The sequence below is a fragment of the Sorex fumeus genome, unplaced genomic scaffold (genome assembly GCF_029834395.1).
Source record: "Sorex fumeus unplaced genomic scaffold, SorFum_2.1 ptg000046l, whole genome shotgun sequence".
Classification (NCBI taxonomy): Eukaryota; Metazoa; Chordata; class Mammalia; order Eulipotyphla; family Soricidae; genus Sorex; species Sorex fumeus.
In genome coordinates, this window is record NW_026606103.1 from 10,773,495 (window position 1) to 10,795,117 (window position 21,623).

Consider the following 21,623-nt stretch of genomic DNA (forward strand, 5'->3'; position numbering starts at 1 on the left):
GAAAGAATATTGTGCATTTTTCAATATCACACAAATAGGTATGAATGCTCATTCCAAATTTAAAAAGTCATAAATTAAAATTAATTGCCAAAATATTTCATCCAAATATAAAATATAAATAAACAAACTAAGCAAAAATTGATAAAATCAAAATATAATTATTAGCTTTTGTGAAAAATTGATAGTTTCCAGAGGGAAAGGGGAAGGGACTTGGAGAAATAGGTAGAGGGGATCATTCTGATAGTGTGATAGTGCTAAAAGTTTGGCAGTAAGTGTGGTGAGGCTCATACACATATCACAGTGCAAAACTGTACTTGGAAATTTGGAAGTTTTAGTGACCAGCAATTTTTTTTAGGAAATAAATTTTAGAAAAGAGACAAGAGGTTGTGCAAAGGGTTATATGCTACTCCATGTTCCAGGGCTTGAAGTTAATCTCTGGCACACAATGCATACAATGCGCCCATCTCAGAGCACTGTTAAGATGTAGTTCAAATCCCAATAATTAATTTTTTGTCATTTTAGTTAAAGAAACTTTAAAAATAAAATAAACAGTAAAACATTTTAGTCTTTGCTCTCCCTGTTTCATAATAAGAAATACAAATTTGTTCTCTGGTTCAGTTCCAAAGAGCTTCCAAAACCCTTGTAATTTTCTGAGTGATATGGGTGCTGGGAGAAACCTTCATCCTAATATTTTCTTTTCTTTAATATTTAATGATTTAATCCTTTTATTCCAGTACTTCACAATCGACTCCTAAAAACTTTGTAGAGTAAAGCCGCACCTAAGGTCCTTAAAGGGTTCTTGGAAACTGCCAGTGTAAGTGAAATAAAGAATGATGGAACCCTTTCATGGCATCAACCCAGTTTCATGAAAATTGCAGTGAAATAAGATGACCAGAACAATCCTGTGCAAGGACTTACTAATTGTACTCAGAGGGGCTTTTGTTCTAATAAGGTGACTGATAATGTCTTGCTGGGTGAGTCCTAGATGAAAGCTGGTCATCTGAAGACCAAGCCATGATCAGAAATTTGTATCATTCAGTCTGAGTGATTGCCCTTTCCTAGGATGGGGCTTATAAAATTTCATAAACATCGGAGTTCAGAAAGTTTTCAGGTTGGTGAATATACTGGGTTGGTGAACATCATTCAGCCTGACTGATTGCCCCTTCCTAGAATGGGGCTTGTCTGATGAAGCCTTATAAAATTTCATAAACATTGGAGTTCAGAAAGTTTTCAAGTTGGTGAACATATGACATACTAGGAGATTTGGACGCGTGAAGAGGGCCTAGAAAGCTCTCTTCTTTCAGTAACCTTTGCAAGGGGGATCATGGAAATCTCTGGGTGAGGGCAGATTATTTAGATGGAGTCATATCACTCCAGTCCTTTGAGTTATGTCCAGTTCAGCAATTTTTATCTATATTATAAAAATACATTTAATATGTCTAGCCTAATGTGACATTTTTAAGTAAGAAAACTGATACTTCTTGATTATAATGTTATAAAGTGAATTCTAATGTTCCTAAAAGGCATGGTTAGAATCCGCAAAACCCAGATTTGAGGTCTGACTCAACTTTACAGAACTAACTCAGATGAAAGATTAAAGAACTGGGTGCTAGATGAAAGCCTCATATTAACAAATTGGTCAATACGTAAGAGGGTTTTATTAAAACACACAGAATTTCAATCTCTCAAAACTTTGCCTCTTTTAACATAACATTTTCCCCTTCATTTAAACCCTAATTTTTCCAAATGAAATAATTCAGACAATGTGTTATCATAATTAAATAAAGAACTCAGATATAAACACCAAAATGATTGTTTAAAGCTAATTATTTCCTGGCTTCCAAGATTGCCAGAAAAAAAAGTTTTAAAAGAACTGTGGCAGTTAAGAGCTTTCATAGAGCCGAAGCGAGAAAATAAATCAGAATTTTTCATCCAAGCATGTTGTGTGGAGCCTGAGGTGTATGAAACTCTCACTCCTTGTCTTCAAATGTCCTGACCACATATGTAGATTAAGTACTGACAACTGTGAAGATCTCAGAAGTCTCAGCTCTTCTTCACGTACCGTGGATCTGCATTTATTAAAGGGCAGCATGCACTCCTCAGTAAAGCCCAAAGCTCAGTAAATGCCACATAAACATTATTCTGGGAGTTTCAGCTGTGTTAGTTTATCACCAATGATGTTTCATCCCAGACACTGAATATCAAAATGATGAGTTGAGGGTAATTCTCTTGGAAAATATAAAGTTTTAAATAAAAAACATAAGACAGGCGGAAAGAGAATGCTTGGAGATAATTGAAAAACAATGAAGAACATCTCAACAACAAAGGACTGAATAGTTGCCTAGAAGGCCAGACAAATTTCTTTCCAGCACACCAGGAAATGTCTGATTATTTTATGGATTATGGCAACCCTGCATGAATATGGAGCTCTTTGCTATATGCTTTACCAAGGACAGAGATTTTAAAATGGCATTTGGTTCCAATTAGGTATAAAAAAGTCAAATGGGTCAGCCCCAGACAAGGTCACCACCCAACCTCTGTTGACTATACTGTGGTAGATAAAGTTTATAGAAAGGAGGTGCTAAGACTAAGGGGGGGGGGGGGCGGGTATGTTGAAAAATTAACCTAGTCCCCTTTTCCTTTGAGGAAGTGGTGGGGTGGAGGAACATAAGCTGACAGTGTATGAGGAGAATATGCAGTTCTGGGGACCAAAACCAGAACTTCTGAATTTAAAGTATGTTCACAGTACTCTGTGTTTTCTCCACACCCTACCCAGATCTGTGTCCTTTTTATAACCATTGGGTGACTGATTATCTTCTTCAAGGTAATTTCATGGTTCCCACCTTGACACATGGTGCTACCATTTTTTTCAGGCACAATACTATAGATTTAGAAGCACACAGAAAGCCAGAAAAGAGCAGAAAACAAGGAAAAAGAGGTAAATGATCCGCAACATCACTTCTCTCTAGTCAAGGAAGCTCACATGCTCTGATGAGCCAGAGGACAAGGTGGTATATTGAAATGTGATGCTTCTTCCCTTTGCTAGAAAAGTCATATCCCCAAAATGCCAGTCAAGGTTATGGGCAAAAGGGTCAATCAAACAAAGCAATTAGTTAAGAGCAGGGTATGGATCTTAAATAATCATGAGTTAAACAGCCTATTTAAAGGAGAGAGGCAGACAAAACAACAGAGTCTGGATAAAAATTTTAAAGTCTATTAACAAAAAAAAATATCAGTTTTAGTAAGTACTACTTCTTTAGCTAAAGGAACTCTATAGGCATTAGTCCTATATACTTAGGGAGAACAACAATAACTGGTGACATTTATTAAGCATGTACTGCATGTCAGACACTTTTCTTAGGAATTTACACATTTTATCCCAATTAACCCTCACAACATTCATCCTTGAAGTAAGTTCAACAATAATTGTTCCACTTTATCAGATGAAAAATCAAGGTACTGAGAGGTTGAGTAAGTTGCCAAGGTGGCCCTACTTGCAAGAGAAGTTATTTTAGTCCCATAGTATGTGAGTTTGTGAGTTTAATTAACTTGCTGCTGGACAATCAGAGTATAAGGCCCAGCAATATTCTTCACATTTGCAGCACTAATATATACCATATTTTACTGCATAATTGTCTCAAATGTTATGTACTCATTAATTAGCAAAAATGGAACACAATCAATACATGAAGCTTTTGAAAAAATTTGTGCTTATATTAGTGACTAGAACATGGTGCAACAATTATACACTAGCAATTATACAGTTAAATATGGTATTATGGAGTTATCTGGGAAGTATCTCACACTTTGGTCTCACACAGTATAAGTGACATAACCTCTGATCCTGAGAGTAAACTTACTCTCCTCTCCTAGCATGGTAGAACTCAGAATTTAAGGTAGGAGCTATGCCCAGGAACAGGGGCAGTGGAGATAAGATTAAAAGAATGAGATGCTGCACAGGTAGCTTGATCCCTGGAGTTCATGAATTCTGCATACCAGGATATAATCTCCGCATATCTGCAGTGTTCAGAAGACCTAATTTTAGATCATATGGAAGAGTTATTAACTAAAAAATAAATGGAAAAGTTGAATCTGAAAGCAGAAGTACCTCATAAAATGGTAGTTAGAAACTGTTTTAAACATTCTAAATATTCACATTTTGAACATCCCAAATATTTGTATAACTTCACTCCAAGAGGAATCTTAACAAGGGCTGTTCAACTTACAGAGGTTATGAAAAGGTGTGTGTGTGTGGGGGGGGGGGGTGGTTCATATACATGTGTTTGCAAAGAGATCAGGAATTGTCTGACAAAACTAAAGTGAACCATATATTTTCTTAGTGAATGTACCAGGATCTGTCTTCATATCTCATGTGTGCTTCCCTCTTATGCCTATTAAGTAGACATCAGACCTTATCTAAGTATGTACAAAGTCCCAACTAGTCACTATATAAAATTGAGGATTTAAAGTAGTGACACACAAAAGGCAAGGTAGATATTAAACAAGCAATGTTAGCAAGTTGTGATTAACAGCATAACAGGAAGCACAGAGCCAATGATAGACAAAAATGAGATACAAGGGTTTCCAAAGGCCAAATGGTCAAGAAAAGCCACTCTGAATGTGACATTTCAAATAAAATCAAGCTGCTTTGTTTGTGGCTTCTTGTTTAAAGAAAAATTAAACGTTGCAAACCTTTTATTAGAAAAGCCAAGAAGAGAGGAAAGAAGAGGACATAAATAATATCAGAAATGAAGGAGGAAACACTACCACAGAAATACAAAGGCTCTTAAGAGACAATAAAGAACAATTAATACTTGATCACTTGATATCCCGTACTCATCAATTTGCTCGAGCAGGCTCCAGTAACGTCTCCATTAGTCCCTGTCTTGTGCTAGTGTAGCCCAATGGCATCTTCTGGCTCCAGGAAAACAAAGAGCTTAAACCGTTCATTCGGGTTTTTTTTTCTTTTTTCTTTTTGGGTCACACCCGGAAATGCACAGGGGTTACTCCTGGCTCTACACTCAGGAATTAGTCCTGGTGGTGCTCAAGGGACCATATGGGATGCTGGGAATCAAATCCCGGTTGGCTGCGTGCAAGGCAAATGCCCTACCTGCTGTGCTATCATTCCAGCCCCATCGTTCAGGGTCTTGATGAAGAAGTCTGACCATCTCATAGGTGGGCGGCCACGCGATCTTTTGATGTCCCATGGAATCCAGTGGGTAATGGCTCTAGTCCAGTGGTCATCTTCAAATCGTACTGTGTCCAACCCGTCTGATTTTTGTTGCCTTGGCAATCGAGACAGTGTCCCTGATTCTTGATCATCAACGGAGGTTGAAACTCTGATTCCTTCTCTCACTTGAGTGAAGCATGATACTCCAAGCATAGCTCTTTCGATTCCACTTTGGGTGACCTGAATAGCGTTCTCATCCTGTTTTCATAGGGCCCAGATCTCCAAGGCATATGCTAATGCAGGGAAAATGGTGGAGTCGAAGAGATGTGCCTGGAGCTGGAGGTTTTTCATCCTCTTAACTATTTCTTCAAAGCTCTTGAAGGCATTCTGCGCTGTTCTCTTCCTCCTCCAAAGCTCAGGTGCCATGTTGTTCGTCATGTTGAGTTCTCGACCTAAATACACACAACTGCTGCATTTGGAGATGTTCATTCCATTGAAAACAAAGGGAACACCAGGAGTTAGTCCTTTTTTCATAAATATTGTCTACGTGAGATTCAGCTGCAGTCCAACATTTCCCCACTCATGATTGAGGTTGGCCAGCATTTGTGCTGCTTGGCTAATGCTTGGTGTTATTAGAAGGATGTCATCAGCAAAGCACAGGTGGTGTAGTTGCTGACCATCTATCTTCACTCTCATTCCTTCCCATTCCAGTCATTGCATGACATTCTCAAGGGTGGCACTGAAGAGTTTCGGTGAAATGGTATCACCCTGACAAACCCCTTTCTTTATGCCAATGACATAAATAACAATTATACAACAATAAATTGAGTAATTAAAAGAGAGTACTATGTAGCTGTTAGAAAAGATGAAGTCATGAAATGTACATTCAAGTGGTACTACATGGAAAGTATCATGTAACGAAATGAGTCAGAAAGAGAGGGACAGACATAGAAAGATTGCATTCATCTGGGGAATATGAAGTAACAAAATAGGAGACTAACACCAAAGAATAGCCGAAATAAGTACCAGGAGTTTTACTTCATGGCTTGGAGACCAGCCACACATGCTAGGGAAAAAGGCAAATCAGATAGAGAAGGGAGCACCAAATAAAGGGTATTGGGAGGATCCTCCCAGGATGGAAGATGCATGCTGAAAGTAGACTATGGACCAAACATGATTGCCACTCAATGCCTCTTTTGCAAACCACAGCACCTGAAAGGAGAGAGAGAACAAAAGGGAATACCCTGCCACAGAGGCAGGGTAGGATGGGGGAGATGGGGTGTGGGAGGGATACTGGGATCATTGGTGGTGGAGAATGGGCACGTGGAGGGATGGGTACTCGATCATTGTATAACTGAAACCCAAGCACAAAAATTTGTAAGTCTACAACTGTACCTCATGGTGTTTCACTAATAAAAAATTTTTAAAAAGGTGGACAGAAAAAAATAAAAAATTTTTAAAAAAGAGATGGATAAATTCCTTGAAACATACCACCTAAACCAAGAATAAAAAATCTAGCCAGTGGTGAGAAGGCATCTGCAGCCTCATGGGAAGCGGGGCAAAACCAGCTTGTCCTTCGTGCCTGGCCAAGGCCATGGGTTGCCCCCCACGCGTGGCTCTCCAGCACGGCCATGGCTCCAGAGGCACAAGGACTTAATTCAGAGCCCGGCAGCTTGCAGCAGAAATGTGAATGGACTATACGTTAAACTATGGTGCCATGCCCCTCCGGGAGGGAAAGGGCATTTGTCTCTTCTGCCTTCTCTCCCCCCCACTCCCCCCACCCGCCGGCTGCATGGTGGCCACTGCCTCAGAGCTTATTGGAAAGCCAGGTATGAGCCGGCAGTGACGAGGCAACTGCAGCCTCATGGGAAAGGGAACAAAACAGGCTCATCCTTCGTGCCCAGCTGAGGCCACAGGTTGCCCCCCACGAGCGGCTCTCCAGCACGGTCATGGCACCAGATGCACAGAAACTAATCTCGTAATTATTCGGCTCTTGGCAGAAATCCCTCCAGACTTAATTAGTAAAGTATCAGAAATCCAAAATTGTGCGGCCGCAATAGCTGCCGCATGACATCATATGGTTTTCATAACCAGCAATAGAAAACAAATTATTTCACAATGCCTTTTCAGCAGTTCTGATTGTTGGGGGGGAAACTCCAAACAATAACAGTGCATCTTTTGTCAAAATAATGAATGTAATCAAAGTAGAGAGAGAGTTAAGTAGAAATCATCTGCCTCACAGGCATTGGGAGGGGTGAGAGGGAGGTATATTGGGTTTCTTAGTGGTGAAAAATAACTACTGGTGAAATTGTAACACCTAGACTTAAACTTGAAAACTGTAAATTTTCTCATGGTGATTCAATAAATAAATTTTAAAAAAATCTAAAGTGACCAATAATAAATAAGGAGATGAAGTTAGTAATTTAAAACTTCTAATCAAAGAAAAACCAAGACCAGATAGATCATTGAGGAAGTCTAGGAAGCATTTAAAAAAAAAAAAACAATTAGACCAATCTCTTTAAAAAAAGTTTGATCAGGGTGAATCTTCTTAGAATACTTTTGCTCCATAAATCTAAAAACAGTATGCACAAAAAAAAAAAATATTTGGGGCTGGAGCAATTGCACAGCGGGTATGGTGTTTGCCTTGCACGTGGCTGACCCGGGTTCGATTCCCAGCATCCCATATGATCTCTGAGAACTGCCAGGAGTAATTCCTGAGTGAAGAGCCAGGAGTGACCCCTGAGCATCACAAGGTTTGACCCAAAAAGCAAAAAAAAAAAAAAAAGAAAGAAAGAAAGAAAAAAAGAAATGATTAAAAATTTGAAAATATAACCCATGGAAGAGAAGAAAATATTGCAGATCTGATAAGCTAATTACAAATATATCACGATCACGATCACGACCACCCTGTTGTTCGTCGATTGCCTCGAGCAGGTGCCAGTAACGTCTTCTTCGTCCTAGCCCTGAGATTTTTTTTTTTTAAAGTGCCATATTCAAGGCTTTTTCAGGGTTAGGAGAATGAGACCCATCATTGTTACTGGTATTTGGCATATTGGGTATACCACGGGGAGTTTGCCAGACTCTGCCGTGTGGGCATGTTACATTTGGTAGCCTGCCAGTTTGACCGAATTAGGAATGAGATGATAAGATGTCGGGAGCTGAGTGTGATGATCTCTGGATCCTGGCCGTTGTTGGAGTTACACGGCAGTTGGTGGGTGTAACTGTCTAGTTACTGGCAGGTCCAGTCCCAAACTGTACAGGCTTGGAGATCTCAGCCCCGGGTCCCACACACCTGGGTTCCTCTGTCAGTTCTTTTATGCGTGAGGCTCATCCAAGTGTGTGGAGAGTGCTCTCAGCATGGCCTTGGCTGGGCCTCGGTGGTCTTCAGCTGTTGGGCCCTGGTGGAGACAGTCAGGCATAGGGTAGGAGACTCTGTCTTGTTCTCTCCCAGGAGCTGAGTGTGATGATCTCTGGATCCTGGCCGTTCTTGGAGTTAGTTGTTAGTTAATATATAATTACAAATATATATCTCTTAAAAATCTCTTACAATTCACTATAGAAAGCAAAATAATCTGATTTTTTATGATTGCCAAAAAAGTGGAATAGACAATTTCCAAAGAAAATTTATACAAATGAATATTAAAGTGAAGGAAAGGAACCTCAACATCCCTGATTATTAAAAACAAAAACATGTGAATCAAAATCACAATGAACCTCACACATATTATGAAGACTTTCATTAAAAAGGAAAAAAATTAGTAAATGCTGATATGTAGAGACAAGGGAACCCTACTGCACAAACTTACACCACATAGGAACACCATAAGGAGATTCCTCAAAACATCATAGAAAGAACTACCATATAACTTAGAAATACCACATCTGTGTATAAGTCCGAGGTAGTGAAAATGCAATCTCAGAGAAATATCTGCATTTCCATGTTTATTGCAGCGTAATCTATAATAAGCAAGATATGGGTAAATCTAAGTGATGATGTATATCAATGTGTGAATAGATAAAAAAGATACAGTGTGTATGTAGATATATATGTATATGTGTTTATATCATTTAGCATGAGTAAGAAGTAAATCTTGCAATGTAGGACATCAATAGGGCATTTGAAGTCAGAAAGAAAACAGAAAAATTCATATATCACTTATAAATAGAATCTTAAAAATTGGAATTATTAGGAATGAAAAGTAGAATGATGGTTGCCAAAGCCGACGGTTATGGAAAACAAGATATGTTACTCAAAGGGTTTAATGTGAGCTACCATTCTAGGGATTTAATGAAAACATGGTGTTCATGCTAATAATGTATCTATATACTTGCAAGTTTATAAATGTTTAGATATAAAATGTTCAAACCACACATATGTTTATGACAAGATGGAAGTATTTCCACTGTGGGGATAATCACTTCACAATATAAAATGTATATGTACATCAAATCAGCAAATTACATATATTAAAACTACACAATATTATATGCCAATTACAAAACTGAGATACAGTGGGAATATTTCCATATATAGGAATGAAGAAGGTCTGAGAAACCTAGAACTTGAACTTTTCAGTTACAAGAGACTCAAATGTTGTTCCAGGTGAACAAGCATTCCTCATTCTTGTTTTCAGAAATTCTACAATCCCATTGCTGCTTACAAACCTATGCTTCTAAACTTACTGGCCAGTCCAGTGTTTGGTATTTATTGTCTTGACTGTGAGCAAACTTTTCAGTATTTATCTAGGCTTTTCTTTCTGTTCATAATAGTTTTTTATCTTTATTTTTTTTTTTAAAAAACCCATTTTATTAAAGCATCATGATTTACAAAGTTATTTCTTGTTGAGGTTTAGCCATGCAGTGTTCCATCACTAATCACCACCACTGTCAACTTCCCTCCACCAATGTTCTCAGATTCTTTCCCACAATCCCCCTTCCCTATATATTTGGGCTTATTTTGCTTCTTTGCGTATTTATTCAGTTATTGTCCAGATGAAATTATAGCATTTGGCCCACCATATTGCATTTGGAAGTTTTCTTGACTTTCTCTTAAAGTGTTCTGCTGTCCAATTAAGCATTGATGTCTACTGTTTAAGACATTTTAATATCTCTCATATCTATCTATTTAACTCTTGCCACCATAACTTCCACCTCTACTCTAGCTCAACCTTGCATTACTAGATATCTGAATTAAAGAAATAACCTTCAAAATGGTATTTCTGCTACTATTAATACCATTAAAAACCAACCAAAATATAATAGAATTATCTGTCACTCTGTTGATTCCTGTCACTCTATTGGTGCATTCAATCATCTACCTCCCCTGATGAAACCTCTATTATTCCTTCCCATTGCACTTAGCATATAAACCAAAGTTCTTCCATGGTCTCTAATGCCTTGCCTTGTCAAGTCTTATTCACTTCCATATCAATTTTGTTTCTCTCTTTCCCTGGTACCTTAAAGGCTCTCTTGCTCCCAGCCTCTATTTTTACTCTCAAACCCATATTCATGTGGCCATCAAGATTCTTCCAGTTCACCTCTTACAGCACTCAGGCTACTTCCACAGAGAACGTATCATCATGTCCTCAACATTCTTAATTAATCCTGTGTAACTCTGATGACAAATATGACTCCACAAAACAAGGCAGTATGTGGCTTAATGTCATCTGCTCTACTCTAAGGATTCCAAAGAATAGAAACCTTAATTTACTGTTCACTGTTATATCCTTTGCATGGATTATAACAGACTTCCAAAGACTCTTTCAAACAATCAAATCATGTAATCTCTTAAAGGGTTGAATGTTGAGAGGGATTATTGCTGTGCACTTTCCTTGCAGAAGCATCTCCATTTGTTCCTGGCATGCTGTCCAGCTTGTCAGAAGCAGTTAATGAAGATTTTGAAAATGGCTAAGAGAATAGTACAAGGATTTTCACAGGGACGATCCAAAATAAGCACTTGTTGAGGGAATGAGTCCATGGCATGGTGTTAGTTTTGTATTTTATAATGTAGAAAAATAATAAGAATCCAAAAAGTGGGAAGGTTTGCCAAACTTTAAACAATGGATTTGTGAGTGTGTGTGTGTGTGTGTGTGTGTGTGTATCCAGTTGTTCTCAGGGGCTACAACCTACAGTGCTCGGTGGGAATGTATGGTGCCAGGGATTGAACCAGCATTTTTCATGCAAAGCATGTGTTCAGCCCTTTGAGCCCTCTAACCCTAGATAGAATTTCTTTAAAACTCAATCTTCCATGTAAATTTAGGTCAAGCATATAACTTGCCTTCACTGCCTATGCAGATACAGCTTGGATTTGTACATGAAGATATCATTTTCAGTTTACCATTCTTCAAATAAAATATGATTCTAAATTTTAGATACCATTTATGAATCCAGATAGGAATAATTTCCTATGTTGAACATTACTTAAAGGTCACTCATTGTTTGGTTGTTGAATTATGTGTTCTTACTTTGTTGCACTATAAAAATAGGAAAACATTTGTTTTGAGTTATCAGAGAATTTGAATCTTGGCAGCCTCCACCTCTGCTATATGTAGAGCCAAGGTCTCTCAGACATAAGCTATTCTCTTAGACATTTTCTAAAGCTGCATTAACTGCTTCAGGCAAGCTGGACAGTGTGCCAAGAACAAATGGAGATGCTTCAGCAAGGAAAAGTGTTTAGCAATGATATGTCTATAAAACAAAGCCAAAGTCTGGAAACTCAAGAAGAGAAAGACTAGGGTAGTTGTTGCTAACATATAATATAAAATTCTCTTTGTCACAAAAAATTAATCAACCATACTGCAGCAGTAAAGTTTACAAATGGTAATTCTTCATTACACACCTAGAAATAAGGCATTATTCCATAGTCTGTTTTTGCTGGAGTTACATGTAGGAAAAAAAGTCATACTTATTAAAGTAGTGATTAATGAAATGTATTCCATAGAGCACTCATAGGAAATATAAAAGGGAGGTTTGCTATGCTTCTTCCTGGAATTTAGCATACTTGCTAACACATTACTTATAGAAAAGAAATCTGTTAAAACTTCCATTTCTCAACATAAAGTGAAGCATCTGAAGCATCTTTTATATTTAGGCAATTCTCAATTGTGTATCTTCCTGGAAGATCAGGCCTTTCTCTCACCACTAAATATTACTCTGCCTAACTTCCTGGAAACTAGAGCATTCCAAGTCCCACAGAGACCAAATATATGTTCACCCAAGATTTTGACTCTGAGTAAATGGCAGAGAAAAAGCAGCAGTAGAGACTCATTCTGTTGGCTAGGATCGGAACAATGTTCAGAACCATTGATAGATATCTACAGGAATAGTTATCTACAGGGGTCGTTATCTACAGCATAGATATCTACAGAGGTAGTTATCTACAGGAGTTATCTACAGGGGTGGCAGAAATGGCCCCTTTAGGCTGTCCATGGTTTGTTTTGATTGTGATTCTAGCTTCCATATTTCTATAGACTCCCAACCATTTCCTCAAACTGTTGTTCTCCAGACTTCCTATTATGATTGTGAATTCTAATATCCTTTTTTCCAATGTAAATTACCTAAATTCAGTCATTTTCTGTTGCCTATATATGAGAGTTTTGACATTACTTATCCTTCAACATCTGGAAATTAGCTTAAGATTTAGTAGAACTGGTTTAGAACATGATGCACTTTTATGTGAATAACCAACCTTTTGTGTATGAATATATATGATATAAATGATATAATTCACATATATGATACTAAGATGATAGCATTGTAAAATGATATGTCTTTACTATCTTGACTTTATGCCTCCACTGACCAGACACATTTAATAAAACTTCTAAAAATATTTATACTATGGGATCAAACTGCAGCAGGTAGGGCACTTGCTTGGCATGTGGCAGACCCTGGTTTGATCCCTAGCATTGCATACGGTTCCCCTAGAATTACCAGGAGTTGGCTCTGAGCACAGAGCCAAGAATGGGCCCTGAGCACTGCCAGATGTGATCCAATACTCCACCTCCAATTTTTTTCTTTTATGCATGCAGTGAATGGGAAAAGAAATGTCACAGAAATGATTTAAACTATTATCTCATGCATCATTTATTAGGAATTTTGTAGATATTATCTTATTATTCTTATTTGACCATTATCTCTTGTCCTCACCCCCTAATTCTATATGTATTTAAGATTAATTTTCCTTTTTGTCTTAACAAATCTACTCCTATCATGGCTGAAAATATTGTGAATTTTGTTTTGATTATAGAGACTGCAAAATTAAAATGAAGTTAAAAGTTGTGCAGGATGATGTTTCAGCAAACAGATCTTAAGTCCTTAAATTTAAAATTTCTGAGGTTCCAGAGATACATATTAGACCAAGTTTTCATGGTCCACCTTAGTGGAGGAGTTGAGATCTTTCACTAACAAAGGACTGAATTCTATGAGCATAAAGATAATAACACTGGAGATTTACTTTCCACTCTTTTAGTTGGCAAAAATAATATTATACATGTCTACCTAATAAAAGCACAACATGAAGGGAAATTTGACATTCTTCTTCCTATGGTAGTTAATCTCTGTTCCAAATATTTCATCATTAAATCTGATAACATTCTATGTCATTAATTCTCTTAGCTTCATCTAGCATTTCATCTAGTGATGCTGTACTAATAATAAATGAAACAATATTTTTCCATTCAGAAGGAAATTCTTTGTCATCAACACACAGGTGGTTCCTGAACCCACATATTCTATTTGTTCTTTTAAAGAAATAAAAGTTCTATGTTGTGCCTCATTTAAAGCATTGACATTTTTTCCAAGGTTTTAGGATGTTTTTTACTTTTAATTTAAATTGTGAGCAAGAAATTCAAATTATTTGGAGACTCAGTCTTCCAGATATTATGATCACGGCCATCCTGTTGTTCATCAATTGCCTCGAGCATGCCTCAGTAACGTCTCCTTCATCCTAGCCCTGAGATTTTTTAAAAAGTGCCATATTCAAGGCTCTTTCAGGGTTAGAAGAATGAGAACCATCATTGTTACTGGTATTTGGCATATTGTGTATGCCTTGGGGAGTTTGCCAGACTCCGCCATGTGGGCAGGTTACATTTGGTAGCCTGCCAGTTTGTCCAAAGTAGGAATGAAATAATAAGATGTTGCTTCCAGGATCTGGGTTTTATAGTCTCTGGGTCTTGGTCATTGATGGGATTACACGGCGCCAGGGGACCAGTTGGTGGGTGTGACCCCTGCCTACTGGAATTTGGAGGATCTGGGTGGAGGATGCTCAGCCCCGATCTGAGCAGGCTTGGAGATCTCAGCCCCGGGACCCGCATGCCTTTGTTCCTCTGCTGGTACCTTCATGCGTGTGGAGAGTGGTCTTCAGCATGGTGGTGGCTGGTTCTGGAGTCTTCGGCTGCCAGAGCCCTGGTCGGGGCGGGGAGGGAAACTCAACCTGCTCCCCTCCAAGGGGCCCCTGGGAGGACAGCTAGGCATGGGGGCAACGTGTAATCCCATCAATGGTCAAGACTCAGAGACTATAAAACCCAGCTCCCGGAAGACAACAGTGCAGAGTCTCCTGCCCCCACGCCAGATATTAACTAAAATTTTCTTTCTTTCTTTTTTTATTACCCACTTCCCATGAGTTGCCAACACACATGTAATTTTTCCAAAGGTATGGAAAGAGTTTAGAGAGTCAGAATAAAAACAACACAAAGGTATCCAATTCTAAAGTGAAAAGTTTAGAAGGTAGTACTTTGAGTATTTAAAATAAAGAGAATTAGAAAACAGACATGTGAGTCAGAACTGGAGTTACTTCCTTTCACTTATTCACTAAAGATCTAGGAAGCCAAAGTACAGCTTCACAGGACAAGTAGCAGAAGCGGCCATCTCTAAGGATGAGGTATTACAAAGTATATCTTCGGGGCTAGAGCAACTGCACAGCAGGTAGGGTGTTTGCCTTGCACGCAGCCAACCCGGGTTCAATTACCACCATCCCATATGGTCTCCCGAGCACTGCCAGGAGAATAACCAGGAGAATAACCCCTGTGAACCGCTGGGTGTGACCCAAAAAGAAAAAAAAAGTATATCTCCAAGGTAACATAGATCAGATAGCTACACAGGAGTAATCAAGTGACTTTTGATTGAACAGCCCATTTTCTATGCTTAGTACATTTAAGTGGGAGACAATGAGTTTATTAAGAAAAAAGTTGTAGGACCTGAGCTATATATAGTATAGAAGATAAGGCACTTACCTTGTACATGACCAGCCTGGGTTTGATCCCCAGCATCACATATGGCACCCCAAGTACCACCAGGAGTTATTCCTGAGTTGAGACAGGAGCAACCCCTGAATACTGCCATGTGTGACTCAAAGCATCCCTGCCCCAACCAGAAAACAAAATAAAGTATGAAAGGGAAAGAAAAGCCCCCAAATGTAGCTAGTTTTAATCTGAATTGAGAAATTATGAAAGTTGACTGGGTTTATGAGAAAGTAAAATAACCCATATTCTGAAACTGTGCTGCTGCAAGGAATGATAAAATCATGGAATTTCTTACAAAACTTTGATGGCACTGGAGTATTTAATGTCAAGAAGAACAAATACCAAATGATCTCACTTCTTTGTGATATATATATTTTTAAAAGGACAAAGATGGAATACTAGATATTAAAGTGAGTTATAGAGATTTCCCTTGATCTTCAAGTATAGAAATGAGTAGATAATAAAGGACATAATCAAGAGGGAAAGTAAGAAGAGGCACATGACCGTATAGACAAGGGTCAGGTTCCATGTACATATCTGTGGGGTTGAGACATGGTATACACATTTATCTAAATTTCAGAACCATGTAATCATGTAATCATGATACTTAAACTAAAACATCGAAATTTCTTAATTTGCCTGTCAAAGAGGTGGACTGGGGTGTGTGGGAAGAAAATGGGGAATCGGTAGAGGAAGTTGACACTGGCAATGGGATCGGTGTTGAAACATTGTGTGCCTGAAACTCTATTACAAACAACTTCGTAAATCACTGCCTACATTTCAAAAATAAAATTTAGAATAATACATAAATATAACTATCACATTTTTGTATTACGAAAAATAGAAGCCCAAGGGCAGAAATAAAATTTTTGTTACTAAAAATGAGTCCAGGGTCCAAAAATAAATAAACAAAAATTACTCTATTTCACTAATCTGATCTTGAGAATTGTAATATTTCTATCCGTTTTACTTACACGCACTTACTTAACAGAACTAGTTCTGAGTAAAATCTAATTAAACTTGGTGTTTCTGATTAACCTAAAAATCTCAAATCTTCAGAGATTGTTGAACTGGGGAAGAAAGAAAGAGATCTGGGAAAAGACATTGTGGCACAAGGCAGCACCTGGAAAAGTAATGAGAAGGCCAATTTGGAAATGAGGGAAGAAGGGAAATGGAAGAATGAAAAGAAGCAGGCAGCATCATTCATCTTCTCTGAACTCCCAAATGGGGACAGTCTTTTGCTCATCACTTATGCAGCCTCAGAGCAAAAGGAAAAGGTCAGGAATAACAAAACAGAGGAAAGGCTATAGATGATGTGAGAGCGATGAGTTGAATGTGAGTATGGCAGGAAGTAGCTCGCTTGGAAATAGTTATTTTGAGAAATTCAAGAATAAAACACTGGAAGCTATCAAATAAAAATACTGATCTTATATTTAAATAAGACATTTCTGTGTAAGAAATTTATATGGTGAGATGAATAACAAAACTTACCTCTGCACTTCTTGTTTTTGAGCTGACAGAATGATGTTATCATCACCTTAGATCTAATGTCAGATAGTAAATGCATTTCTGTTATTCTGGCCCAGTACCAACAATTATATCCTACTTACTTATCTCCCCCTAGAATTTCTATCAAGTATGTTTCCCATCCCTTTGGCCTGTGGTTTATTCCCTATCTCTGTTACCCAAAGGAATAATGAATGATGGTAAGCTAATATACCTTGAGCTTTTTGAATGAGGAGTGTTTTTAAAAGTACACTTTTATCTTTTAAGCAGGAGCATGCAAGTACTTGTTATATTTAGGAAGTCCAAATAATCTTCTCTTACAGACATGACCTAGCCTCATTTTCTAGTAATAGACACTTATCTTGCACCTTTCTTACATCCTTTATAAAAGACATCTCAGAAACAAGGAATATGACTTCTCTTTTTTTGGTAGCTTCCAATGAATAACAGAAATGGCAATAAGGCTTAGTGAAAAAATGTTCAAGTCATAGAAAAATCTTATTTCTTAAGGTGCACTATAAACTCCTATTTATTCCATCCTATCTAAATTTAAATAACTATTAAAATCATTATTTCCCTAGTCAATGTGGAAAAAACAATACACCAAAATGAGAACATGGAGAGATGGATGAATGATGACATAAGCAAGTCCAAGAGAGGGATTTAGTAAATACTTGATCAACACATATGAGTGTACACTCCAATATGTTGATCAAGTATCCATTCAAGCATTTATATATTATGTAATATATAAATATATATATATATATATATATATACGTGAATGAAACAAGCCATTAAACAACAAACTGATGTCAAGTTACGAAGTTAGGGCTCTTTGTGGGTGTAGAGATAAAAATCTTGGGGCTGGAGAAATAGTGTAGGGGATAGGGCATTTGCTTAGCACAACGCTGACCTGGGTTCAGTCCTCAGCATTCCATATGGTCCAGAAGTGATCCCTGAGCATAGAGCCAAGATTAAGATCTGAGCACTGCCAGGTGTGACACAAAAATACAAAAACAAACAAAAAAAAGATAAAAATAAGTATGGAGAAAATTAGGTGCAGAGAATTTTAAAAATGCAGAATTAAGAAAGTGCTGCTCTCAAATTGCAATCAAGGCAGGTGTTTGTCGCCGGGCCTCCAGAGCAACAGGAACCAGCATGTTGACAGCCTCAGATCTATTTACTTTCATCAACCAGTTTCATCCTTTCCCTCCTTGGCTGACTTTCTTTTATAGGGGAGTTGGGGGGATTTAGGGACCACACCCAGTGGTGTTTGACAAGGCAAATACCTTAACCTCTGTACTAACTTATCTCTCTTTCCCTTTTATATTTTCTAAACAAACTCTTCAATAGCTCTCAATTGTATATATATGGTTTTATTAACCAAGTAAAGTGTAAAAGATCCTAAATAAGTCCAAAGTCTAAATGTCCTAAAAGACCCTCCTTGTTACCACTAAGGTCAGATGTCATTACAGAACCTTAGGAAGGTGCTACCAGAGGCATGTGAAGGAGGAAGATAGAGTGGAGGAGATGCCAGAGATTTAATTCCCAAAGTTAAGGATTGACTCAGGAATTTGCAGAGAGCTAAGAATAAACTAAACAGTGGTTCCAAGACTACATGTGATTTGGTGCCCTTTTTTCTTGTTGTTTCAGATCCTTTAAGTATGTCATTTAATGAAATGCGGCTTCCAAATCACATGATGAGAAACAATCATGGCCAATGTTATAATGAAGGCATAAATTCTTTAACCACTTGAATCAGATTTACTTTTGTAAGTAATGCCTTCCACGACATTATCCAGATAGATTTTCTATTCATTGTGTTCTAGTCTTAATTTGTATAAATTCACCATCTGTTGTCAATAAGAAATTGTTCATAATACCAAAAATGAAAGAAAAAAGCAAACAATCCCTGCAAACATTGAAAAAAATAACATTATTTGAGGACCTGATTTCATTATATGTTATTTGGCTTAAAGTCAGTTTTCAAGAACCTCTGGGTAGCATTTAGTTAGCACATACTCTAGAATAAAGCTATGCCAATAAGAGCCCTAGAGATAGTAGAGTCCTTGGATTCCTGGTTACACAAGGTCTCACAAGCACTACCAAATGAAGGCCCCAAAACACCATCAAGTATGACTCTGGACCAGCATTGCCAAGGTAGCCCAAGTCATCTCCAGCACTGCGAGGTCCAGGCAGCCTCACATTTTCTGACCCTTGCATTGAGCAGTCTGTTCAGCTTACCTAAAAATCATCAGTAGGGACCCTGGTCCTCTAAATACCTTATTTTCCCTGAGAAAAATATGTCAATAAGGGCTCCACTAAAGCCACTGAGTCATCAGCCCATGTCCTAACCAGTTTGCCAGCAGTCTGAACACACTTATTTTAAGGGACTTGGCAAATAACTCTGATATACATGCAAGCCCATGCAAGCCCACTTTCCAAAGTTTCAATGCCAAGCTACACTTTCCTTCCTAAAGGGAAAGAGCTGACTGGAGAAGCTGAGAGAAAATGACAGATGAACAACAGTGGGTTGGAGGGGTGATAGCCCGGTAGTCAGAGGGTGGACTTGCTGCTGACACAGGAGCAAACAAGGCCCATGAATGGAGTGTTTCTTTCCATTCCTGTCCCTGAGGACTTCCAATACTTTTCAAAACCTCCAGAACTGGTGCTCAGGCATACCATGTGCCACAAGGTAAGTTACAGGGTTATCCAGAAATCTGGGTTTTTTTCCCTGCTCTCAGTAACTTACTAACATCCTTAGCCTCACCTTCATCCTTTGAAAAGTTATAGGATGATCTCCATGACCACTTCTCACTGAAGAGTGACAAGTGGTTACTCTTACCTACATTATAAGTAGAGATGGGCAGGAGGGGAGACTAGTAAATTAACAGGCATTATTTAAATGAAATACAAGCAAGAGGAGGCAAACATTCAAACATCTTTTGTGTCCATTAAAATCTGCGGGTATTGGGAATTAACTCAGCGGTAGACCACATATCTTACATTGTAAGACTCTGAGTTCAACTCTTGGTGCTGCAAAAGTGCATAATAAAATAAAATAATATTTACTGTTTTTCTAATAAGATCAACAATTCTGTATATACACAATCCTTACTCCATAACAGTGGCTTTCTTACCTCAATAAGAGTCAAGAATTTTGTGACTTTACACAAACACTGTAATAATTGTAGTTCCATGAACTGGAATGTGAAAAAACAATAACTGATTCTGTGCATAACTGGGTTTTTATAGACAGCGTTTCAGAGCAGTGCTTTTTTGTGTGTATCCCATTACTGCAATTACGATTTTATTAGCTTCTCTGATAAATAATGCAGGACTTTAATGATGTATTTCCTCTTCTCTAAAAAAAAAACCCACAATGCAAATTCCATTTCATAAAGCAAGGAAGAACAATGAATTCTGTTTAATTTTTATTACCTTTAAATTAATTTTTATGGTTTTAAGTGATGTAAAACAGCTTCAGGAGGAGGAGAAGGAGGAGGAAGAGGAGAAAGAGGTGGAGGAGGAGGAGGAGAAGAAGGAGGAGGAAGAGGCGGAGGAGGAGGAAGAGGAGGGGGAGGAGGAGAAGAAGAGGAAGAAGAAGAAGAAGAAGAAGAAGAAGAAGAAGAAGAAGAAGAAGAAGAAGAAGAAGAAGAAGAAGAAGAAGAAGAAGAAGAAGAAGAAGAAGAAGAAGAAGAAGAAGAAGAAGAAGAAGAAGAAGAAGAAGAAGAAGAAGAAGAAGAAGAAGAAGAAGAAGAAGAAGAAGAAAGAAGAGGAAGAAGAGAAGGAGGAGGAGAAAGAGGAGGAGAAGGAGGAGGAGGAGGAGGAGAAGAAGAAGAAGAAGAAGAAGAAGAAGAAGAAGAAGAAGAAGAAGAAGAAGAAGAAGAAGAAGAAGAAGAAGAAGAAGAAGAAGAAGAAGAAGAAGAAGAGAAGAAGAAGAAGAAGAAGAAGAAGAAGAAGAAGAAGAAGAAGAAGAAGAAGAAGAGGAGGAGGAGGAGGAGGATGAGAAGAGGAGGAGGAAGAAGAGGAAGAGGAGGAGGAGGAAGAGAAGTAAAAGAAAGAAAGAGAAGGTTAACTTGTTTAAAGGATGTAATTATTTCAGGGTTACTGCTGAATGGATATAGGTCAAGAAACAGTGTGAAAGCCCTGGCTTTCTCAATTGAGCCCTTTCTAGATAACTAAAGAAAAGTCCTCCTGTCAAATTAAAACCTTCCACAATAATAAAACCTGATTTAATGCAGTCATTATTTTTCCATTAAATCTGAATATCATCTAATGCATGGAGGTTATTTTAAACCTACCATACTAATGCAAATCTGGCATTACTTGTAAATCAGATCTAAATGTTCCATCAGTTGTCATTTCCACTATCAAGGATCACAATGCTTTATCCCAAAGGACACAATCCCCTCAGCCCTGACTCCAGAGATGGGGAAAGGAAAAAGGAAGTGTGTTTTAATTTTGAACTACAAGCTAGTTTCTAAAGTGTTGAGGTGGATCGGTAACACCCAGGAGGACTCTGTTTCATTCAGTTCAACATGTAACCCTTGCTTCCCCACAACACATCAACTTGTAAAAAATTCCAGAACTTGGTTTGGAACAATTGAGAAAAGAGAAACTATTTAAAACATGGGCAACTGGGGCCAGAGTGATAGAAGTGCTGGCAGAGTGTTTGCCCTGCACACCACAGACTAGGGTTC

The 21,623-nt window shown here is 38.1% G+C and overlaps 1 pseudogene; it reads left to right on the top strand.

Moving 5' to 3' along the window:
* LOC130031228 (bone morphogenetic protein receptor type-1A-like) overlaps window positions 1-21,623 on the top strand; it is a 110,738-nt pseudogene that overhangs the window by 84,226 nt on the left and 4,889 nt on the right.